Here is a 25,597-nt window from a genome sequence, read left to right on the forward strand (position 1 = left end):
AAAGCACTTACATAACTTTAGCTCTGCCAGACAACTCATAGCGTGGTGTGTTACTCAAGATAATTAGAACAGCAAAACAAAACAAAAAAAAAATGGTGTTCGAAAACACTTAAATGTATGTATGTATATATAATTATGCCTCACAGTGCCATATTCAGTTGAGAGATAATTTTTTACTTGAGCCACAGTTGTGCTATGTAGTAATAATTTGTCAACTTAAAAAAAATCCACATAATTGGTCAGAAACGGCATTACTTCATGTCCGGCATTGGTAACAATTCTGGGTTAGAAGCCGAGCTGCTATGAATAAAAAATAGACGCCGCTAGAAGCTGCACCATGACGATTTGAATTTGAATATAAGTACTTATGTATATAGACAAATATAAGTATATATACAAAGTGGCGCAAAATTAATCATCCTTTTTTTAATAACTTAATAAATAAAACAAATGAATTTTTTACTGAATAAAAAAAAAATTTCAGGTGGCGCAAAATTAATCATACTTTGTTTTTGAATAACCTTAACTTAATAAATAAAAAAAATAATGTTTTTACTAAATAAAAAAAATAAGTTCAGGTGGCGCAAATATAATCATCCTTTTTTAAATATTTAAATTAAACTCATTTTTTAAATTAATAAATAAAACACATGAATTTTTTACTAAATAAAGAAAAAAAAAATTCAGGTGGCACAAACTTAATCATCCTTTTTTTAAATATTTTTTTACAAAGTAAAAAAAATATTCAGGTGACGCAAAATTAATCTCCTTTGTTTTTGAATTACTTTAACTTAATAAATAAAACAACTGAATTTTTTACTAAATAAAAAAAAAATTCAGGTGGCGCAAAATTAATCATCCTCTGTTTTTGAATAACTTTAACTTAATAAATAAAACATGTGAATTTTTTACTAAATAAAAGAAGATAAGTTTAGGTGGCGCAAATATAACCATCCTTTTTTAAATAATTAAATTAAATTTATTTTTTTAATTAATAAATAAAACACATGCATTTTTTACTAAATAAAGAAAAAAAAAATTTCAGGTGGCGCAAAATTAGTCTCCTTTGATTTTGAATAACTTTAACTTAATAAATAAAACAACTGAATTTTTTACTAAATAAAAAAATTTTTAATTCAGGTGGCGAAAATGTAATCACCCACTTTTAAATAATTAAATCAAATTCATTTTTTAAATTAATAAATAAAACAAATGAGTTTTTTACTAAATAAAGAAAATTAAATTTCAGGTGGCGCAAAATTAATCATCCTTTTTTTAAATATTTTTTTACAAAGCAAAAAAAATTTCAGGTGACGCAAAATAATCATCCTTTGTTTAAAATATTTGTTTACTAATTAAAAACAAATTTTTTTGTACTATAATAAATAAAATAAAATGATTTCGAATAATGGTTATCTTTATCTTGATCTTTACCCGCTCCATTGCTTCTCTGTTTGTATACTGCAGCTGTTTTGTTCACAAATGTCAAATATAATTAACATATGCCACGAATTGCAAAAATTATACATTTTCCGATAGGGTGATTAATTTTGCGCCACCTTTTAATATCTGCATTACTTCAAATAGAAATTATTAAGTATTGCAATTTTAAAACATAATAGCAATAAAACCATAAAAAGCATAAAATGCTTTCTTCGCATACACCACTAATTTGTCATTTTCCAACTAGTCCAAGTCTAGTCGCTTTGGAGCTAGTACTCGTATAACTTCATCGAACAAATATCAGCCCACACTATCACTACAATGCTTGCCGGTAGGGCAAATGGAATTGTCAAATATGATTGAAATATCTAACAGGGTGATTAATTTGTACTACACATTGTACTATTGTACATTATTGATAGCAGCCTATTTACAATAATTAAATAACTGTAGCACAGGGACATATTGCCTATTTATTTTTTATTTATTTGCTTCTCATTTATTTGAAATCATTTTTTATAAGATTATTGTTCATTTTCTTACAAAAAACATATATATTAAATTTTTAAATTTTGTACAAATTTTAAAAATTCAACAAAATTTCTCACTTTTGATCAGAATTTTTGGAAAGTTTTGGGTATGCAGTTTTATAGGCCATTGAATTTAGCGAATTGCTCACGACTTACAAGTATTTTATATAGCGCAAATGCTTAAACAATTTTTATATGGAGAAAGCGCAGCACAGCAAAAGAGTTTCCTAAAATCAGCACTTCGAAAAAATAAATTAATTAGATACAGAGCAGGACCGTAAATCCAACGATTTTGATAGCTGTGTGTTGTCGTAAAACAGTAATGGTCACCAGAGTGTCTAATGCAATTAGGAAACAATATCGAACCGACTCAAGTGAGACTCTGACTCTGAGATTTAGTGCACAGATTGGCCCAAGCTTGCGGATGGGAGGGCTGGTGCGGATAACTTTGTGGCAAATTTTAAAAGATCAATATCCATGGACGGTTATTTCACAGACTTTCAAGTGGAAATCCATGACATAGACATCTGTGTCAGAGAATGGCTTCGAAGAGCATCTTAACTTTCTCAGAGTTTCAGGCAGCCTTATGTGAACTGGAGTCTCTAAACTTGTTGAAGAATACGTAACTGTCCTCAATACCGTAGCAGAGAACACTGTACAGAAACAGCACCATTTTATGGGCTCACCAACGCCAACATAAAACAATTTATCAAAGACTGATAGTACAGGGAACTCGCAAGAGACTAGATAGAGAACCCAGAAAAGAGTAACCTGTCTCTAGTTTATATTTTTCCCTTCAGTAATGCATCAAATGCACCTAAACCTGGATATAAAAGGCTTACGAACTTTAACTGGATACTATGCGAGGCATTGCAGTGTTCGTTAACATCTCAGGAAACTCGAATTGATGGAAACAAGCGTCTCCAGAGCACATCCTCTGCGGATATGTTGTTCTCGCAAGGCGAGGACTCGTATACATAGGTGATATGGCTCTAAATGTGTTAGAGATAAGAACCAAAAGGAATGAGGAAGTACTAAAATTCAGCCTCAAAAGCCTCCAATTGTAGATTGCGATCGATTTTTTTTCTTTTGTGGATGAGGGGGTTTAAAATGTCTAAACATCATCGAAACTGCCGTCGCAACAATGGTATGTCCAGATACTAAAAAACTCCCCCTCGTTTTTAACTATCGTCCACCTTGGAAGCGTTTTCGCATTACTTTAGTGTGGGGTTCCATCTTCGTCATTACATCACGTCATCATTGATTTCCCACGTTTCCTCGCTGCTTAGCATTTGTCGATTACAGACAACTTTCTAATGCGAGTGACGCTTTAGCACCATATGTTATTACTAAAGGCAACGCGATCCTGGCTCGTCTCGGTGTGTAAATTCGCACCTTTCATATAACTTTCTACTTACTTCACCTATATATGCTGTGGTCGACATGGTTTCCTCGGCGCCTTGGTGATGTTTAACACATTTTTTATCAAATCTCATCCAGGCTTCCTCTGGACATGTCCATACCAGTGAGCACGACATTTTTGTTTTTTTTGCTCAAGCGAAGCGATTTTAAAGCTTCCACGAATGAATCGTTTAGGTACTTTGTCCAGCATTGGCAGCGACTGAGGCTGACCATTTCCATATTTTCATTTCTGCCGTTTGAAGCTTTCTTTCGAGAGACCTTTTCATAGGTCATTATTCGGCTTCATATAACAAAGTGGGACGCTCAGCGGTATTATACATATAATTTGTCACATAGCACCCCGGTTAGAGTTTTCCAAATTTAATAATGCCGCATTAACACTATGTTGCATGTATTCATTAACTTCTCCTGTAGCCTAAGTATTTAAACATGGAGACCTCGCATAACCTCTGTCTGCGACTCGAATTTGCTTTTGCCACTGATTGAGTGTGGCTTGGATATTATTTGCAACTTCGCACACTAGCACAATGTCGTCCGCGTACAGCACGGACTGCATGATAAGATTTCCCAATAAAAGAAGCGTAAACCGATTTGGTACCTATAGGTGTCTGTACGCAAAAAGGCTTTTGGTCATGGATGATATGCGCTTAGCTAGTTTTTCCGCATAACTTAAGCAAGCATTTCACCAATTTTTTTTGTAGAGACACAGACAGTACTGATTAATTTTAAACAAAAGCGCGTGAGACGCATATTTTATGACTTTAACTTTATTTCCTTATCTGGCTTTTTAGAAATGTTGTATTTTGTTTCGTTTGGAAATTATGTAATTTTACTTGTTGGTTTTTTGAATAGGAAAATTGTATTGCTATATTTCATCAAAGTATTTACATAGCTGGGTAGTGAAAGTTTTGCATAGTAAACATAGTCACTTCAAGGCCGCTAAAAATAAAAAGACACAACGCGTACACGACAAAGGTCAAAACGAAATACATAGCTAAAGACTACATTTTTCAATGGTCGTAAAAAGTATGACCGCAACGCATACCGAAAGAAACCTCGGCAGCATTTAGTAAATCATGCAAGCAAAGAAAAAAAAAATCAAAAAATGCTGGTGGACACCGCCTTAGAGTAATAAACCGAAAATTAGTGAAAAAAAACCAACACCTAACAAAAATTAGTCACCATTAATTGGCAACGCTTTGTCAGTGACGAGAAAGCAAACAAATTATCAACAAAACAGGCGCCTTGCATAATCTTGCCTGCCGATTGACCATTAAAAATTAAAGGGCTTAGATGTAATTACAAAGTGAAAAAATGGAAAAAGGTGAAAACCGTTAAACTCTTCATAGTTTTAAATACCTTCTTCAATAAACAGACTTACTCATGTAATGAGATTACATTTCCAACTTGGGGTTACATTGACCTGTCGATTAAATTATCAAGTGACAAATGTCGAACCTAAGCAGAAATTGCAACTATTAAAATTAATATTTCTTATTTCCACACAAAAAGACGCGGAAGAGTGAGTGTACAATTGAAAAAAAAAATCATGTAAAAAGAAATGTTGTGCTTTTTTAGAAAGCAACTTTTACTAAATATGGAAAAGAGAAACAAATCAAGTAGCGAAATGTTTGGAAACAAAAGCCAATGGCAAGCAAAATAACAAAAAGCAATGACAACAACAGATCGTTAACCAATTAATCACAGGCAGCGCGGCAGCTAAAGGCCGCCGAGGCGTTAGCGAGGCGCTCTTCAGCAGGCGCAACACAGCAGCAAACTCACATTCAGTTGGCAGCAAATTTTAAGCCGATTAGCCAATTGAGCTGATAGCCGTGCAAAATGGCAATACAAAAGAAAAACTAAAACAACTAAAAATCAGTTGCCGCGCAGAAAGCAGGAAAACTGTAACAAAAATAGCAGCACGCCAAATGCAACAAAACATGGCAACAACATAACTCTGAGTTTGCTTCCTGCAATGCATGGCGAATTTTTGCTGCACTGACCAGTCAACTAAACCACTTGTCGCTGCATGTTTGGTGGCGTTAAAACAAGTGACACTAAAGAAAGTCGTAAACATTTAGCCAGGCATTTTGCTCGCATTGACTCACATAAAGGTTAATCATTTTCGTATTCGTTTCACTCTCTTCGCCTTGGGATAGTGGCTCGTCTAGCGGTTGTTAAAAATTAAAATCAAACTGAAAAAACTTGAAAATTGTAATGAAAATGAGATGCCATAATAACTGGCGGTCAGTTAAAGTAAGCGTGGAGCAACTAGCAGCAAGCAACAAAATATTTGCTTCCTACTAACGGCCACCAAGCCACCCATTATGTCGACGAAACTGGAATTGGTTAGTTATTGTATTTCAAATTTGGAAATGTGCGCCTGCGCCGTGCAGCCTTAGTGGTTTTCTGCCTTGCCAGCATGCAGGCGTTGCTTGGCCAACAGCGAAGCTCTTGGCTAAAATGCGATACATATCTTTACAATTTTCCGCTTATCCAGAAAAAGTGCCGCGAGGGCATCGAAAAGAAATTAGTCGCCGACGGACAGTTTTAAATGCATTTTTTTCCGAAATAGTTTAGTTTCACGTATGTGTATGCACATATGTGTGCGTGTAATCGAAGCTTTCGTAAGTAAATGTTGAAATGTATTTTAAATTCCCAAGAGGCATGTGGGTTTTTTTTTCTGCTTAGTTTTTATAACTTATCTATTTTATTGTATTAATAAAAAATGCATACAAGCTGAAATTACGACCATACTAAATTTTACTGGGTTTAATGAATTTTCGTATTGTTATGATTTTTTAAGTTTTATAATTTATGTAATACGCATAGCAATAATAACACTGTGCAGCAGCCAAAAAAAGACAAGAATGCGATCTGGCATTTACGAGCAAATTAGTAGCGCACTTTTATCCGTTACCGCGCTCTGCTTTCGTTTGATAAGACTGAATATTTCAACTCTCTGTCGGCCTTACAAACTTAATATTTTTCAGACTTCTCAAAATTACGGGTGAACGATATGAAGTGTTACCAACTTCACACTGCTTGTATCTGTAAAACAGCTAATGACATCAACGTCAAAATTGTTCTAATGACAGTTCAATATATTATTCATAAGCCATCAAAAGCATTTGCGTCTCAGTTTTGTTGAATTTTTGTTTTTCTGTGATGGAATTCATACGTAATAGTGAGTATGCGTTTTATTTGGCTGGAAAATCACAACCAGCCATTGTTCGTGAGCTCAGTCACCTCAAAGTGAATAAAATGTTTGTGTATCGCACTATAAAACGTTACAATAATACTGGTAGCATTGCAAAACGCTATGGAGGTGGACCAAAAAAAATCCGCAACAACGCCAGAAATGGTTCGGGAAGTGAAGGCTCGACTTGAGCGAAATCCACGTCCAAGTGGAGGAAAAATGGCCAAAGAACTGAAAATATCGCAAGACAGCATTCGACGCGTATTGAAAAATGAGCTCAAGGTCAATACCTACAAGTCGCAAAAAGCACCCGATCTTTCACACCAGCAAAAAAAAGTTCGGTGCGAAAGAGCAAAGGAATTTCCTAACATTGTGTTTTCTGATGAAACAAATTTCCCAATTGAGCAGTTCATAAACACTCAAAACGATCGTGGTGTTTACTTGACCGAACGCTCATACGAGAATTTGAGCCTACGTATGGCCACTCGAAGCAATTTCCCATCGCAAGTAATGGTTTGGGCCGCAGTGACCGCTGATGGACGCTCTCCAATCATTTTTATCGAGCCTGGTGTCAAAGTGAATGCGACTTATTATCGGGAAAAAGTTTTAGAAGCTGCTTTAGAGCCGTGGACACGCAAACATTTCCGTCGTAGACCATGGACGTTCCAACAGGACTCGGCACCGTCTCATAAAGCTCGTGTGAACCAAGAATCATTAAAAAATCATGTTCCACACTTCATTTCGTCCACACAATGGCTTTCGAATTCGCCAGACGCAAATCCGATGGACTATTCGATCAGGTCCATTTTGGAGAGGAAGGTGAGGACTAAAAAATATGCCAGTATGGATGCGCTCAAAAAAGCGGTTATACGAGAATGGGCCAAAATACCTCAAGATCACATTCGTGCAGCATGCAACTCATTTTTTGACCGTTTGAATGCTATAGTCAAGACAAAAGGTGGTCATATCGAGCTAAAGTGAATATATGTTAAAATTTCAATCATTTTTGAACAATTTTGTCAATAAAATAAAAAAAAAATAAAAACTAATTTCACATAAAAAAGTTATGGTGTTTTGAATAGGTAACACTTCATATCGTTCACCCTGTAGGGCAAAAAAGACTCATACGTGCAGGAAATTTTGGGATCAAATTTTTCACAAAAATTAATTTCGCCATTAAATTTTAGTATAGACTCTTAAAGACAATATAAACTCTGCGTTGGGAACCCACGTCTAGCCAGACTTTTTTCGACTTTGGACGTAAATTTAACACATTTAACAACCATATTTGATGCTTTTAAACCGAACAGCTGCAGTATAGAAACAGACAAGAAATGGAGGGCCATTTTCCGCAAGAGTGTGGTTTAATTGGGACTATTTTTTTGACCAATAATCACTCAATGGTGTTGGCACAGCGTGAATGTCAACATCAACTTCCTAAACGTGTCGCGCCAACTAGGCAAACATTCCGGCGCTTAGCTGCCTGACTCCATCAAACTTGAACCACGTCTGCTGTTGCTGGCATAGCGCCAGCTGAGGTGACTTAAAACTAGTCTTTCCACAAGCAGATCGTAGGTAGCCAAAACAGCTCGCATAAAACTATACACTATCACCCGCATTAGTTTTAAACGTAAAAAATCAAAGCTGGCCGAAGATGACGACAGAAATCTCCAAACTAACTTAAAGCGTGTTGCTTTGATTTTTACTTGTCTAATAAAATGGATGTAAATATTGAGCTAAGATTGAAATGCACTTACAAATTCAAAATTAATGGACTGGTATTAGAAAATACATTAGAAAGGCAGTCAACTTTAGGAAAAGGAGCTTTAAGTAAGAGAACTTGAATTCAGCCAACAACTGATATAAACAAGTATACCCGCCTGAAACATAAATAAAATAAATGCTTAACGACAATTCGAATACAAAATCCTTAAGATTACAAAAAGCAAGACTAGGTATGACAAAATTTGAAAAATTTCCGCTCGAATACATTAAGCCAACTCACGGATATACAGTCTGTGTCAGAAAAATTATTCACAAAGTATAAAAGATATATATTTAAAACTTTTTTACATGACCGTGTAGTATTCATCGTTGTTGAGTATAGCCTAGCATCTTCTTCATGCTTTGAACCAGCTTTTCTGCGTAGCTCGTCGATAAATAAGACTATATTTTGCGGACTTGACGCACGAGTTGCTTAAAAATACCGCCTCAAAACGCTTCGCGTACTTCTCATTCATTTTTGTTTGGTTGCGTTTACGGGAAAGTTTCGAACGACACTAATCTGAATTAGAACTGGCGTCGTAGCCCTTGAGTGGGACTATTACGCAGCAAAAAGTAGAGCGAAATATATCTTGAAGATACAAGAAAAACAAACCGGTTCTTTTCTTCTGACACAGACTATATAATGACATATTCGACCCCGTCGACCTGTTCCTGCAATCACAATAAAACAATCACAACTTATCACTTTCTTCAAGACTGCCCAAAATAATCGATTCATAGGAAAACAAATTTCCGGCAATTCAAACACCTTCCATACCTTTTCAACCTCACAACTGTGTTAGTTCAAGCCTCCTTCTTAAAAAAAATCGTGCAATCGTTATATAGAGAAAATGCGTAATTCTGTCAAGGAAAAAATTAAAAAAAAATCAAGGAGATTTTTTAGCCCGCAATTACTGAAATCTATGGCGCAACAAAAGCAGCTTAATTGGCTCTGGAATACTCGGAGAAACATTTTCATTGATAGCCAAGAGGTTATTAAAGCAACTATGGCTCCTTGCACTGACCCGGAATGTGTTCAACAATATATATATTTGGGTATTTGGCCGAGCTCCTCCTCCTATTTGTGGTATCCATCTTGATGTTGTTCCACAAATGGAGGAACCTACAGTTTTAAGCCGACTCCGAACGTGGCAGAAATACATTCGGAGGTTCCCCATTGCCTGCCGAGGGGCGACCGCTATTAGAAAAAAGTTTTTCTTAATTGTGGTGTTTCACCGAGATTCAATCCTACGTTCTCTCTGTGAATTCCGAATGGTAGTCACGCACCAATCCATTCGGTTACGGCGGCCGCCAATTTGTTTAGCAATGCAGATACAAAATTGATGAACTATGCAGAAATGGGCAGATCACTATTTACTGGATACCAGAACACAAAAAAAAAGGAAATGAGAGAGCTGATGAACTCGCTAAGGCAGGTATTTGCTTGAACACGTCCGAAATATACACATCACTCTCCTTTTTGAAAACGGAAATAAATGAGGAACTATCTCTGGAAACGCAGTTGATGTGGGAACACTCAACCTCGTACAAAACTGCCAAAATTAAGAACTTGGAATACCAAAACTACAAACTTAATTTTATCAGTCTCTATGAAAGATTGCAAAATATTGGTTGAAGTGCTGACGAGACGCTGTCTTACCCCACATCACGCAGCCCAAATGGGAATAGTCCAGAGGGATGCGAGTAACACAACAGTGAAATGGATGCTAGGGGTACTTTGGAACACTTACTTTACCACTACCCAACTCATTGTAGGGCTCGGCGAATGTGCCTAGGATAAACAAATTTTTCATCCTCGAAGGATATTGCTGACAAAAGGAAGGATATGCAAACAAAACTCGCGAAAACGTGCGTCAAAAATTATATATATATATAATTGGCGCGTATGCCCTTTTTGGGTGTTTGGCCGAGCTCCTCCTCCTATTTGTTACATAAAATAATATCTTCGACTATAAATACATAGAACTGGTAAGACAATGGGCTCTAGAGGTCTAAGTCAGATCTGCTAGCACTACCTAACCTTTCAGCATCTTTGGCATCCACCTTAAGGTACTAAAATTTAATAAGCCATAAAAGTGCATACCAAAAATCTTTCTGGAGTTTCTAATTAAAGACGGCGGAATTGATATATACATTTTTGGAATAATTCAAATTTTTTTATTAAGATTGAAAATTGGATTTATTTGGTTTTTCTTCTACAATAAGCCACACTTTTGTAAATAAATTGTGAATATTAAAAAAAAATATAGTCAAAATCGGTTCAAATGTTGATGAGCTGTTGAGTTGTTGCGGGGCGTAAGTCCATAGGCTGCACGGCGGTTGAAATAATTGTGAAAATGTATTTATTTATTGAGTAATTATATCTGCAGTATTTATTTTAGAGACTCAATTTGATTTAGTATCATGTAATCTCAGCTCCATGAATTATTTCTCAACCGGATATGTGTTGCCCTTACTTAGCATAGATTTTTAGAATCGATTTTTTGAAAACCCAAATTCGTGAATAATTCCTAGCGCACAATTTTAGCTGCGTGAAAAAGTGAAAGATTCAACTTCCTGCCCGCCAATAGCAAATTTACATACTTCTTTTCCAAATTTCTCATTACAAATTTCCAAAAATTTACAACCCAATTTTTGGATTTCTGCGTTGTTTTCAATCTACTTCTCATTTCTGGTACCCCAACTTGCCTACGTGATTTTTGAAAAGCTTCCTTTTAAGTCGGCACTGATTTCTGATACGAGTATTCCTATTCTGCACCACGCCTCTGTCACAACTCTCTGCTATTCCATGTAAACAAACACGTATGTGAATATTTCTATGTGAGGGAGCAGCGCTGGCATTGCCAAAATTGGATTAGAAATTCGCCAGCCGTCTGCTGCTGCATTGTTGCACGCGAAACTTATTTTTGGCGGTGTTTTGAAATTTTCTGCACGTTTTACGTATAATTATTGAAAGCGTTGGTAGGAGTTGAGAGATATTAGCATTTTAATTAATTCTGCGCGATTGTTGACTAATATGGAAAATTTTTTAAAGAAACAAAAATGGTTAGAAAATGGATGATAGTCGCAACCATTGAAAAGTCCAAGTGCTGGTGGGTAACTAGTTCTCAGCAGAACAAGAGTGTACCCAAACAATAATCTCTAAAGTGACGCATGGGAGGGTTCCGCATTAAGGGAAAAGGCTTGATAGATCTGTTCGAAGTTGTATGGAAATGTTGATGGAGGTGTCTTAAGCGACGAGCCCTACATCAAACTCAAATTCAGGCTACCGGACCACTCAAATGTTTTCCAAGCGGAGGTAGCCGCAATCAAAGAAGCAGCTAATTGGGTGCACAGTAATGCATCAACTATCAGGGGAATTAAATGTTTACTTAGGCAACTAAATGGAAACTATAGTCCGATGAAAGTGCGTTGGAAACTAGTCGCGGATTGTAGGACTTCCCTTTCAATTGCATACAAACACTTCAAAATGAAGCTCAGATGGGTACCTGGTCACAGTAGCATTGCAAGTAACTTCTTGGCGGACGAGTTAGCTAGGCAGGTCGACCCTGAAGTGGTTTTCCTTCGAAATTAGTAGATGGCAGTTCCCTTAACTACCTGCGATCTGCTCATGAAAAGAGCATTACTTCATCGAGCCAATGAGCGTTAGGCAAGAACATGAACTTGCAAGTTCGCCAAAACCCTGTCCAAGGGTGGATCGGAGGTACTCAAGGAAACTTCTAAGTCTAACAAGGCGTCAACTTTCGAACTTTGTGGGTATTCTTTCCACACACTGTGCATTCGGCATAAATGCGTTGAGATTTGGCACTAATTTCAGTCCTTTTTACAGTTTCCGAATGGAGGATGATTTTTTCATAAGGGTTGTGGTAGCGCGCCACCCACAAGTGGACTTCTGAAAGTAAGCTAAACTGGTTTATACCAATTTCTTCTGCCCGTAGGACTACCGTCAAGTATCATATTTCATCGAGGGAGAGGCAAGAGGATTAGACGCCGCTGCTGTGGCGCACTCTTTTCAGACGTCTCATCTCTTTCATAGTCTCGATCACCAAGTCGCATGCCGCATTTCGCAATTCCCCTGAGCGTGCAGATGTAGCACGAATGTGTCTGGCAAAGCAGGTTCTCCAAAGTCTCTGTAGAGTTTTTCTCGTGTCCAATGGATGTGCGAGCATATGTATGGAGGATGAGGTGGAATCATCTCACGTTTAGACATCACGCACCCGATGAATTTCAAGAGTATTACGAAGCGGTTGACCCGGTAAGAGTATCATAAATAACATCCTTTGATATATCGCCCAAGTGGGCCCTCTCATGGGCAACGATATGAAAGCTGGCCTAACCAACCCTTACTCCAGGATTTCAATTTACGTAAAAGAAAGTCGTAGAGCTCGTCAAAATCTACCTTCTTTCCTCAATGGTTTCCGGCCCAACGCCAAAAAGAGTAGCCCATTAAAGTATAATAAATCAGTATCTCCTACTAATTTGCTGTGCAACGAATACTTTGGCGGACTTTTGCGTGAAAAAATTGTTATTCTAAAGGCCCTTAATGCAGTATTACCTTTTGTAAGAAGAGCTCTCTAGGTAGATAGGTAGGTATAGTGGTTGTCGGTTGACACATCTAGACCTGCTGTAGGCCCATTGTGACACCACCAGGGCTGTCCCCTCTCCTCACTCTATATTGTCCTCACTGAACCAAAATGTGGCTTTAATATATCTAACAAGCCTTACTATTTTAATATTGGCTACTTCTGCCAAGTTATTCAGGGAACTTTTTTCTAAAATATTGAACCTTCTTCTATCCAGAGCCATGCACCAGCATAGAAAGTGTTCTATAGTCTCTTCTTATTCAATGCCATTACAGCTACTGGCATGCCTGCCAATCAGACAATTCCCTTTTAGGACCCCAGTCGGTTTGTGCGGCCCATGTTCTATTCCAGTCACGTTATTCTACTTGTTGCATAGGTAAGCACTGAGTCCATAGCCTGTTGGCAGCACTGATAGTGTGTTTGTCTATAAGCATCTTAGAAGTTGCTAAAGGTATAGGTATGTTCGCTTAGTCTGGCTGGATCGGCTATGTGGTACCCAATATCGCTAGTTCATCTGCTTTGCAGTTGCCTTCTATGTTTCTATGACCCAGCACCCAGAGCAGGCTTTTTACAAAGTACTGTGATAGTTCTGTCAAAACGTCGATACATTATTTTACTGTCTTCGAGTTAATATTAGGCGATTTTAAAGCTTTCAGGGCCGATCGGCTATCTAAATATATGTTTATATCTCTTGTGGTGAGGACACTTTTATTTAGGGCTAACAGGCCTTCCCTGATAGCCAGAGCTCTTTAAGTCACAGAGACATTCAGACACCTAAGCATGTAGAAGATGTGATGCCGCATGGGGAACTTTACCGTGTCTCTCCTGCTGCTGTCTGCTTTCCAAAAATTTTAGTACTCGTATATCCCTGGTTTCTGCAGAACTGAAATATTCCAATTCATTAAAAATTTGTCTACCTAGAATAGTAAACCTAGGTCTTAACATGAGAAGAAGCGTTAAGCAGCAACCACCTAGGCTCCTTGGCACCACAAGATTTACGCAGAATTCTTTGGAGGACGGGTAGATTTGAGAAAATTAAAAAGGGAACCCCAGTGCAGTACAATGGACTTAATGTTGTCTGAGTGCTGTTAACTGTTTTAGACAAACCGGCAAACAGATACAGACGCTTGAGTCAAAGACTCACAACAGTACCAAACTGAAGGCAAGACAATAGTTTGTGAGTATCGGACTATTGCATATTCTCCGATGTTTCGTTTCCTCCACAGTCGCCTGAAAAGGCAGTGAGAGAATACTGTCGATGGCGTAAAGTCTACATGCACCCACAGGAGCGGGACATGGACGCAGTAACCTGTTGTGTCAATTGACTTAAACGCGGATCGCCCTTGAAAATATGTCAATGTGGTCCCAGGGTGGAAATCAGCCGAGAAGGAGGAATGTTATAGTGTTAATGGGAGCATGCCCCGCATACCGTTCGTGTGACGGCACCTTTGATGATGTTTCAGGCATTTTGATTTACACCTCCTGGCAAAAAAAAAATAAATAAATAAAACTACGTCTGGATAGAGCAGGACAATGGCACAGAAGTCTTGCATCTTCGGCTCTTCCTCATCTAGATAGCTTCTGCAGAAGTTAAGTGTTTGCACACCCATCCTCTACCTAATAGGCAGTGCCCCGTTATAACTGAAATCCTTAGTATAATAAAATATTTCTCCTTAAATGTAATTTGGCGTTCGTTTTTGCTTCAGCTAAGCATTTCCTGCAGCATTTACTAAAGTCGTTCATTTGAAATATGCGCACGATCACAACTGGTGTGAGGTCAACAGTTTCTTAGTACATTTACTTGTAATTTCCCACTGACGGCAACATTCTAAATATTTTATGTAATCTAATCTGCGCGCAATCGACGCCAACAACGACTGGTCATTAAAAGTATTTTTTGTTTTTTTTTTCTTTTGTATTTTCACACCAACAAAAGAAAAAAGTTTTCGTTTTTCATGCGCTTGTAAACTGGGCATTGCATGACCAGCGCGCATGCGCAAGCGCACACTTCAACACGTTGGATTGTGAGGAAAAAACAAAAACAACAACTAATATGTTGAATGTAAACAACACCGACAAGGCGCATAAATACCAATCAGAAAGTGAAGCGGAAAAAGTACGCAAAAATACAGAAAACAACAACAACTCAGCTAAAATTGCACCAACGACAAGAAGTGCATGCGGCAAGTGAGAGGTATGAGAGGAGTGGTTTGGCTAAATTGTGCGTTTATCGCATGTATCACAAATTAATAGTCGCAAATGAGTCAGAGGCGGTCGGTGGAGAAGAAAAGCGTTGTTGTTGTTGCAAATGCCAGCTGTGCGGCATTTTGCGCATTTTATTGCGGAAAGAAAGCAAAAGTCAAACAAAAACGAAAGGTGCGAGAAGAGAAATGTATGAAAAATCACTCGAAAACAACCACATGGCTTGGAGTTAAGAAGAGGCATGCAAGAGAGCGCAGTTGAGGTGAATTGAGGCAGGCTGGTTGAAAGAAAAAAATAGCACTTTCGTTTTTCATAACTTTGTTTACCTGCCGACTACTCTTTGGAGCAAAGAAGCAAATAAGCAATTATCTCTACTATAAATAAAAACAGCATTGGCAATTAAACTCCAACTGTTTGCCACTTCGGCGCTCGTTGAATGAGCAAAGGCGTACAAGAAATATAAGCGAAAAAAATTTCATAAAAAATTTAAATTTCTTGTACCAATTAACGCCCCCGAAAAGCGCAATTGTTCAATTATAATGCTGCTTGTGCAAATTTGTGTTGCTGTTGTTGTTGTTGCTTTTGCTGATCTATGCCATAAATAAGCAAATTAGACGCTTTAGCAGCTAGCGGTCAAAACAAACAGTCTTGCGACTCGGTGCAGACCCAGAACGCAGACTGCGCGCCGTTGCCATTTTTGCCGCTATTGTCAATTTTTTTTTTTTCCTGAGCAAGCGGCAACAGCACCGCACCTGTTTCTATAGATACATTTCGCAGTACTTTTTTCACACCACATAAACTATTTATTGCAATTTACAAAGCACGCCAGCTACAAGTCGCTTGAAAATTAAGGAAAAAAGAAGCAAACCATTTTTTTATTAAATTTACGCAAATAAGGTAGAACAAATTCCGTAGCGGAAATTATCAAAATTAAGCATCGAATTCACACAGTTCTTTGTCTTTGGCTGAGAGATTTTTTAGCGCCAATTATGTTATTACTATTGAGTACAGAAATGTTTTTATGTTTTGCTGCTGTATTATTTTATTTTAGAATATTAAGTAGTACACAATACCATACCCATGCGCCATATGCCATGACGCTTGTGTGTGTGTGAATGTGTTTTTCTGCGTTTATGTTCTTTTTCACAGCAAATTATCTTCGCGAATTTTTGGGTTGGCCCGAAATCGTTAAGGTGGTTGCTCGAATGCCATCAGCTTGCAACCGGCTTTGTTAGTTATTTGTGGTAAATTAATATATGCACACATACATACATACATGCATTTGTACATACACGGATTTATACTTCACATTGTCGTTGCTAAAACTAATCGGTTCAGCTGTGTTAGTTTTTTGGCTTCATCAGCCCACAGCATCAAATACTTGCAATTATAATTTGCCTCTTTTTTTGTGTGCAAATTTACTCGCATTTGGTATAACACAAATTGTTGTTGGCTCTTGACATACTCTGCCACCTAATGTGCGATTTTGGCTGGATTCAAGTTGCAATTATTGCATTTTATTGAAGAAAAAAACAGAAAACTGGTAAGCCTGTGCACAGCTGTCATTTTGGCAGATCGGTATTTTGCGGCTGTGGCATAATTATGCCGCCGACCACCACAAACTCGTAATTGCCATATGGCAACTATTAGTTGTGGCTTATTAGCTAGGAATATTTGGATAAGCTGCTTTTGGGTGCAGTCGATTGAGAATTTTATAAAAGTTAAGTTGAAGCGGCCATCGTAGCTGAATGGGTTGGTGACTACCATTCGGGAATGCATAGGCTCAAATACCCGTGCATTAAACAGCAAAATAAGAGTAAACGTTTGTTTTCTAATAGCGGTAGCCCCTCGGCACGGAATGGCATACCTCCGAGTGTATTTTTGTCAGAGAAAAGCGCCTCATAAACCACCATTTATCGTTCGGAGTCGATTCAAGCCGATGGGTCCCTCCATTTGTGGAACAACATCAAGACGTACGCCACAAATAGGAGGAGGAGTTCAGCCAAATACCTAACTGAAGTATAAGCGCCTCTTAATTATTATTTTTATTTAATGTTGAGTTCCTCTTTGTCGCCATAGCAGTAATTTTTGTACTATTTGAATCTCCAATGAAAAATATAAAGTATGGGCTGTTTTTTAGCTACATGAGAACTACCGACATCGATAAATGCTTCGACAGCTGAGAATGTCAAACTGTGTTGACCTTGACTGTTCAGTAAGGATTGGGAAGTCATTATTAATCGGCACCACGAAAGGGGAAGTGCTGTGCAACTTGATAGCTGATCTTACCAAATGATGCTTCTCACCTTTCACTATCAATGTCCTTGCCGTTCCCTCAAGTTGGTGTTGCTTTTAATTTATTTACCTTATTCGAGACTGGGTAGGCCATCATCGCATGGAATATCTCAATAAAGAGTAAGAGTACAAATAAAGCAAGATGAACACCGTCCGGCGTCGGACCAAGTTCTCGAGGCCAACAAACTGTTAACCGAAACTAGTTGTCGCGAAACCGCTACAACAACCTCGAATTAATAATCGAACCCAACGATGTAGACCAACGCAAAAGTTAAAGGTCAATGATTACAGAAGCGAAAGCAATGGTCCACTCAGGACTGTCATGCTACAAAAAAAAAATTAATCGTTTAATGCCCGAACAACATTTCTAAATTGTGGAAATTTACTTTGAACAAAAATAAATCTGTTCACGAAGTTCATACAGCGAAATGTTGAAGAAGATGCCGAAATGTGAACTCGTTGTCGTTCTCAACTTGTTGGTCGTTGGCGATGCTCATATGCCAGACATATGAAATAAAAAATAAATGCCATGAAATTATTCGCCAGATTATATTGTAACACAAAAACAAAAATCATTCCTACAATATTTCTCTTTATTATCATTTTCAGTTCTACAGCACTTAAAAAACACCCTTTAGATATGATACAAAAAGTGTTTAGTTCTTTTCTTAGGTGTAAAGCAACAGTTTAACCTATTCTGCTGCTTTCAAGGATATAGAAAGCATTTATTGTGCTTATTGTGCAGCTTATACTTATGTATGTATGGGCTAGCAGTTGCACTTTCTACTTTGCTGAATCTGCTCATTTCACACGAATAAATTTTCAATTTAATTTTATTATATTTAGTCTGATGGTAGATCAAACTACAATGTCTTTTTAGAATTCCCGTGATAGTTCTACTAATTCTTTGGTTATTCTCAAATCTGTCTCAGGCGTTTCTTAAATCGTTTTTGGTTGTTGCATGTCAAAAGTGTTCTAGGGTACTCCAAACTTAGAGTATTGCTCCATTTCTTTGCTAGGATAAATAGTTTTCCCTACCTAAGCCATAGAAGGGAGTTGGGCCTATAAAGGAAGTTGATTGATTTTTCTTCCAGTTTTTTTCTTTTTTGGGAAGAAATATTACTATTCCTTTAATTCCTATGTCATCTGATATCCAGATGATCGTGACAAATAGCTTATTAGGGCACAGCATCACCAATGTAGAGGTAAATTTATGGTATTTGATAGGTCTTAATAACTGATTGGATGTATGGAAAGATTGTTTGTCATTGTTAATGAATATGAAAGTCTGCAAACTTTTCTATGGCATTTGCTTCCGGCTTCACAATGAATACTTATTTCTTATGGTATCACCCGATTTATTGGAGTATCTTAGACTCGCCCGAATTGAACCAATTCCGGTGCCTTTTTCAGGCTAAAGTGCAGATGTGTACTAGATTACTGTTTTATTGCTGTTTTTACCCACCCAATTTTTTTTATTTAGCTAAATTTTTGGCTGCACTATACTCATTAGTATTGAGATTTCGAAGTATTTATTTGTCATGCATAAGTCTTTCTACAATTCAGATAACCTCCATACCCGATGGAGTTACCAATCATCCAAAGGAAAGGAGTGGTTCTTTAAATAAAATTTATAACTACTTATATATACAAATATGTGTGTATACAATTTGACTTGAGACACAAAAATCTCATAAACTACCGATTTTATAATCTCTTTATAATAAAACTTTGTGTCTACTATTTTTTATGACCTTTTACAAGCGCTTAATCATTGTTTTTACTTGAATGAAATTACTCAAATAAATGATGAATGTTTAGTTCTCAGGTTTTGTGGTTATAACATAACTGATCGTGCCGGATCTAGTAAAGTTTCTTTATCGCTTAATATTCTCTGAAGAAAAACGACAAAATTGCTTAATATTCTCTGAAGCTTTATTTATGTATTGAGAAACAAAAACTTTGTAGTAATAATTTGAATTCACTCATTAATTTTAAAGCGCATATGCACTGAAATCGCCACGACCACGAAAGACTTAAGAAGCGAACTTGTTTTCAATTTTTTTTTTTTTATTTTTTAGTCATACCTGCTGAATAAATATTTATAAAACTGATGAAAAATGTTTACCATCACTAATTGCAATATATCAATAGCAATGAATTTTACATAAACTCTCTTTACAGCAAATAGTTTTGAGGTTTTGGAATTTTTTGAATTTTTTATTTCCAAATAAACCTCGAAAACAAACAAAAAATTAAAAAATGTAAATTAATGCATAGTAATGCACGGTAATATGTACAGTAAACGGTTATCGCGCCAATCAAAAAGAAGAAGAATATGTGCAGTGAAACCTCGCCAATGCAAACACATTTGATCTGGGTAAATTTAATTACAAAAATTAATAAATAATAAAACAATAATAAAAAAATTAATATTGTACATTTTTTTTATGAAATTGAGTTTTTTATGGCACGAGGCATTCTTATTTCTCATTTGGTTTATTTATTTATATGCTTACATAATAATAATTTAGCCCAGTGGCCGAAACTTCAACCTAAAGATGCTTTGGATCCTACTAAATGTTTAGCAGTAGTAGTATAGTCCAGACCTTGCGCCATCCGATTACTATCTCTTCCGATCGATGCAACATGGCCTGGCTGACCAGCACTTCCGTAATTACGATGAAGTCAAAAAATGGATCGATTCGTGGATTGCGGCAAAACCGACCGAATTTTTCACAAAGGGAATCCGTGAATTGCCAGAAAGATGGGAAAAAGTAGTAGTAAGCGATGGACAATATTTTGAATATTAAATTTGTAACCATTTTACGTCAATAAAGTTTCAAATTTCGAAAAAAACCCGCACGAACTTATTCATAGTCCTATTAGTTATGGCGGAAAAGATTAAAACGGGACAAAGAAACAATACTGAGGCGTGCTGAAAGTGATCTGAACAAGGAGTGTCGTTTGTTTTGCTTTTCTTATTCTTAAAAATTAAAAATTTTCGTTATAAATGGACTTTTATATCTAACATTTTTCTAGAGGATGACGCTATTTGCTTAAGGGAACAATTTATTCAAGTGACCGTAAATAGTGATTTTAAAGGGGGAGCCTGGTTTATGAGGTCTAAAAATTGCATCTCTTTGCGATTTTTTTTTTTAAGGAAAAAATTTATTTAGCACTGCAAAGTTTTTTCTATCTTTTAATGAACATTTAAAAAGTATAAACAATTTTTGTACTGGTTAAAATAAGTTGAAAAAAATGTTTAACATAGAAATTAGTAGAGCGCTGCAACGCTGGAGTTTCCAACTGGCGTACAAGAAACAGCTCGTAATTATTATCTAAAGCAAAAAATTCAAATGGATTTCTAATTATCATGATTTTTTATTCTAGATGAACTAAGAAAACTGAGAGAAATTCCAAAATTTCAACTTTTTGGAGGTTTTAAAGAAAAAAATGCCTTACTATAAAAAAAAAATTCACTTCAACTTGAAAATTTTTTTTTTATCTATTTTGTTAGTTCAAATAGAAGAGAATTTAATACTGAAGGGAACAAGCTATGATTCATTTGAAAAGGTTCATTAGGTTTTTTTTATTCATGTACGCCAATTCAAAGAAATCATAAAAATGAAAAGTCGAGAAAAGAAGATAAAGTTTGTGCTATAGCTGTCCGGTCACAGCGTAACTACCTAACGCTCGCCTACCTTTGGCTTTGTATTTGCGGAAATATTGAGAATTAGGCTCTGTAACTTTGTGTGAATATTCTGAAATATTTTAGGAATCGCTTAAAACGAAAAAAAAAAATTGATTTTTTTTACCTTATACACCAGGCTCCCCCCTTAAGGCAGTCGTAAAAGTGAAAACGTGGAAGAAATCTGTACAAAAGACCTTTTGTTGTATTATAAATTTAACCTTTAAATTGCAATTAGTGCCACTTTGATTCCAGACCAATTTTAATCTGATTTGTTGAAAGGTTTCCTCTGGCTCCATCTCTCGTGAAAAAAGAGTATTAGAATAGCTTATAATAGCTTTCTTGTTTACTTAAAATCCCCTTAAATAGTGAAAATTGATAAACATTCCAAGCACCGGGACGCACAAACAATAGAAATGTACAATTGTGTAAAGATTTATTTTCCTATATTTATTTTGTGACCGCAAGACCATTTGAAATACAAAATAATAAAATAAATTATTGCTTTTAATTACTGCCGATATTTTGACCTCAATTAGAAATTACACTCAGGAACTTTTGGCTGACCCAGCTAAAATTTGTGCCTGCATTTCTTGGTAAATTTAAATTTTCTTGTATTTCAATGAGTATCTCCCTCTGTCGCGTCTATTTTTTGGGTATTCTCTGTATGTGGCTTGGTTAGGATAGGGCAACTGGCTGCTCATCTAAGAGTCCACTAGAACAAAGAATCAAATCCGTCCATTCGGATGCCATACAGAGGAAAACCGAGGAAGAGGAACCGAACAGGGGGAAAAAGGAAGAGACGTCTTTGGATTAGAGAAGCAAGACAGCCAAACGGTGGTTAATTAGAATTACGTTAACTACTTCAAGCTGCTGATAAAATTCACCAAGTGTGTGATATCCAGCTCTACTATACCCGCAGATGTACCAAAAAAGCGCGAGCCAAGAAGTATGAGAAGAAGGTGCTGAGATGATTTCAACTCGTTCCACAGACAGTTTTTGCCGAAATAACTTGAAGCAATCCCAAGTCTCACTCGGTTGATATTTAACAGATAATACCCGGTGAGGACACCCAAAAAATTCGAGAGCTGCAGCTTTGCTGGCCTTAGTAGTTTCCTCGGATACCTCCAATCCTACCTTGGATAAAAGGACCCCGCGACTTTCCACGTTTGTGCATTCTGCATTGGCGCGAATCCTATCCTTCAGAAGTAGACCACAGACTCTTAAGGGAACTCCAAACCTCCCATTTCGCCGTGAAACCGTCTAAGGGATTCTCTGTCTAGTTAGCTGATCAGCCCATCATTTTCTCGCTATAACCGGAAACCCAAATGAGCCTAATATTGAAGCATTTGGAAGCAGTTGAGATTGAAATCAGGCATTACTCAACTAATTTCGAATTCATCAACAATAATTTACAGGCCCCGAATTGCCGCTTAGCTATCAGAGTAAATGTTGACTTCCCTTACAGTAGATACAGAAGTAAGCAACCAGCCCACCACTTCTTTAAATGCGGCTACATTCGCTTGGAAAACACTACAGTGGCACGGTAGACTAAATTTGAGCTTGATGGGGAGCTGCTCGCAGAATACTCCTCCATCAACCCGTTCGCCTAACTTCGTAGCATCCGTAAACATGTTTGCCATATCTTATCTCCAAATGCTCCACCTCGCCCACTCCACTCTTGAGAGAATATGAATGGAAAATGTCTTGCTCAAACCCAGCGAGCATCGTTCCGCGGATCAAGCACTATGGAGATGAACTCAAAGTTTCTAAAAACACTAGGGTGTCCATATAGTGATAGATGTACCATTGGGATACCAATGGCAACGAGCAAACTAATAATCAAAAACCACATTATCCAAGAGCCCAATAGGTCATGGCGAAATGACGGCACATGCCTAGCAGCTAGGCTACTCTGGCCGCAAATAAATAAGAAAAAGACAAAGGAATTGCTTAGCCTTTCTTTAGACGATATCTGTTGTTGTAGCAGCATAAACATTCCCCATACTTACATACGGGGAATGCTGCTGGAGTGACAGTCCTTGGGCAGATATAAATCCGGGTCGTTTCGGTAACGTAGAACCGACTGTCGTGGAAAAGGTTGTTGTGAGAGAGGAAATCTCGAAGGTTGTGGCTTGTATAACTGCTCATTTGCTATTTGGCAGGCATTATTCCTTGAGACTAGGAGCTTTCTCCTATGAATATTGTAGAAGTTGTAGATATAAGGAGAAGAGAAGAGACAGCTGAACTCTTCCTTTGCAATTGCCCAGCCTTAGCTAAAATCAGAGGAGGTCTTCTAAGTAGATACTTTTTCAATTCTCTTACAAAACTGTCTTGCGCTGGGATTAGACCAATTCTGCGCTTCATAAGAGCCAGAAAATAGTTTCATGAGGATAAATTAAAGAGGTTACCGTGTCGCACAGTGGTATCATAACGGACTTGTAAGGTCTAACTGAGTTGGTCGTATATTCCGACTACCACCATAACCGAACCTGGGGTATACATAGCTTAAGCCTAGCTTGGGGCGCAAACACCTCAATCTGATTGCGGCACGTGCAGCGACGGCTTTGCCTGCGATGTCTACTGGTAGCGCATTCACCATTGCGTTAAGCGTAAGAGCAGGAGTACTCCAAAGCGCCTCACTGTTTTCAATGAGGGCAGACTTTTGGACCTTCTCCAGGTTCTTAACTGATGTCGTTCTATCCACGTTTAAAGACAAGTTTAAATGAGTTATAAAGCAAAATTAAATCATGTTCCCGCAAGGGAGCAGGCGTCACGGTCGGCCAAAGATCACTTGGCGAAGGTCGATGTTGCGCGAACCAGCAGATGCTGACATCAAATGGGACAGCGCAAAAAGAACAGCCCAGAACCGTTTACGACGGAAGAGTCTTGTAGAGGCCCTATGCTCTCGAGCAGAGTAAACAAGGCTATAAAAAAATTATATTAATTTAACTATGAATGGTGAAGAAAAAAAATTATTGTTTTTTAAATGTTTAAACTTTTCAAAATCATCATAAATTCATACATACATACGTATTGAAGAGTTTATTGTATCCACTTTATCACCCACATGCAACCACTTTAAAATCTTTAACAATAAAATTTATATGAAACAGTGTAAATAAAATCTTTTTCACTTCAAACAGATTCTGGTTTATTAATTTTTTTTCTCCATCAAATCACAAATCAACACATAAAATAAATTTTTCACAAAATACAGATAAAAAACGAGCATGCAACATTACCACTTTCCACTATAGCAGAAATATTGTTTTCACAACAACAACAACAAATATATGCATTCCTTTTTTTCTTGTTTACTGTGTCACTTTGGTAAGCTCACTTTGTCACTCGTTGGCGCACTACACCTGTAAATTTCTATGTTTCTCCGTTTATGATCGCCACAATAAAAGAATCGATGAAGTTTAAATGCAATAAAAGAAATCAGACATGTCACTTTGGTGACTTTCTACAGAGATGCGCGCACGCTTCAACAGCATCACTGGCACAAGATAACACAGCGTAGAAAATCAATAAACTCGCAACACAAATAAATGCAGAAAAAAACTGTGGACAAATTTTGTGCGCAGTAGAATCAGAAACGTAACTTCACAAATATTACCGTTGGTCGTGTGTACGCGTGCGCGCCAACTGAATGGCAGACAAACAATAATACCAAGGAATCGAACAATTTAATTGCTGAATGGTTGATTGAAACTCGTTGCCCGCTGCTCACTGCTCAGTGCTCACTGCTCACTGCTCTTACTTGCGCGCTGTTGTGTTGCTAACACCTGAAGGTTTCGTCGTTGACTGACTGCATGCCAAGCGAACGGGTATTCATGCGCGAAACTATTCGTAAGCGCATGACTTTTGCTGCTTTTGCTTTTTCTACAAAAATGCGCTTGGAATGCTTTTGTTGCTGCTACAACTCCCCATTGTTGTGTATTCGTGTTGTTATTGTTGACAGTAAAGCTCGTTCAACGGCAACCTGTTCACTTGAAAGCATGTTTTTGCGCGCGTGCGAGCATGTGTGTGTGCGTGTGTGTGAAAAGTGCAGCCAGCGATCAGCAGTTGTGAAGGCATCAAAATCACCTGTGCCATTGCAGAAGCGGCAAGTAAATCACCAAAGCCGGCTTAAGCTCACGTTCGCGTACTCACGCGTCAACTCTCTCACTGGGCGCTCACACTTTGGCATGCACCTGGAGAGCTTTAGTTGCTTGCATTGGTGGATTGGTGACACTCTCATGGCTTTCATCTACCGGTCGCATGCCAATAGGCCTTAACCAAAGGTAGGTAAGTTATTCAATTGCAGCCGAATTTATTTTGTTTCATTTGTTTTAAATTTTTTTTCTTTTATTAAATTTTTGTTTTTACTTTCTGTTGTTGTTTTCATGCGATTTGTGGTTATTGCGTTACATACATGGAAGCAGACTGCATTTTGGGCCCC

At 37.4% G+C, this 25,597-nt stretch overlaps 1 protein-coding gene across 1 annotated transcript in view; it reads right to left on the reverse strand.

The window, feature by feature from the left end:
- LOC128856983 (serine/threonine-protein kinase pakE-like) overlaps nt 1-24,949 on the reverse strand; it is a 69,769-nt gene extending 44,820 nt beyond the window's left edge. Inside the window, exon 1 of the mRNA XM_054092465.1 lies at nt 24,180-24,949. The gene's annotated coding sequence lies outside the window, so the exon portion shown is untranslated. The remainder of the gene's footprint in view (nt 1-24,179) is intronic.
- Nucleotides 24,950-25,597: the final 648 nt, after the last annotated feature.

This window comes from Anastrepha ludens, chromosome 3 (genome assembly GCF_028408465.1).
Source record: "Anastrepha ludens isolate Willacy chromosome 3, idAnaLude1.1, whole genome shotgun sequence".
Lineage (NCBI taxonomy): Eukaryota > Metazoa > Arthropoda > Insecta > Diptera > Tephritidae > Anastrepha > Anastrepha ludens.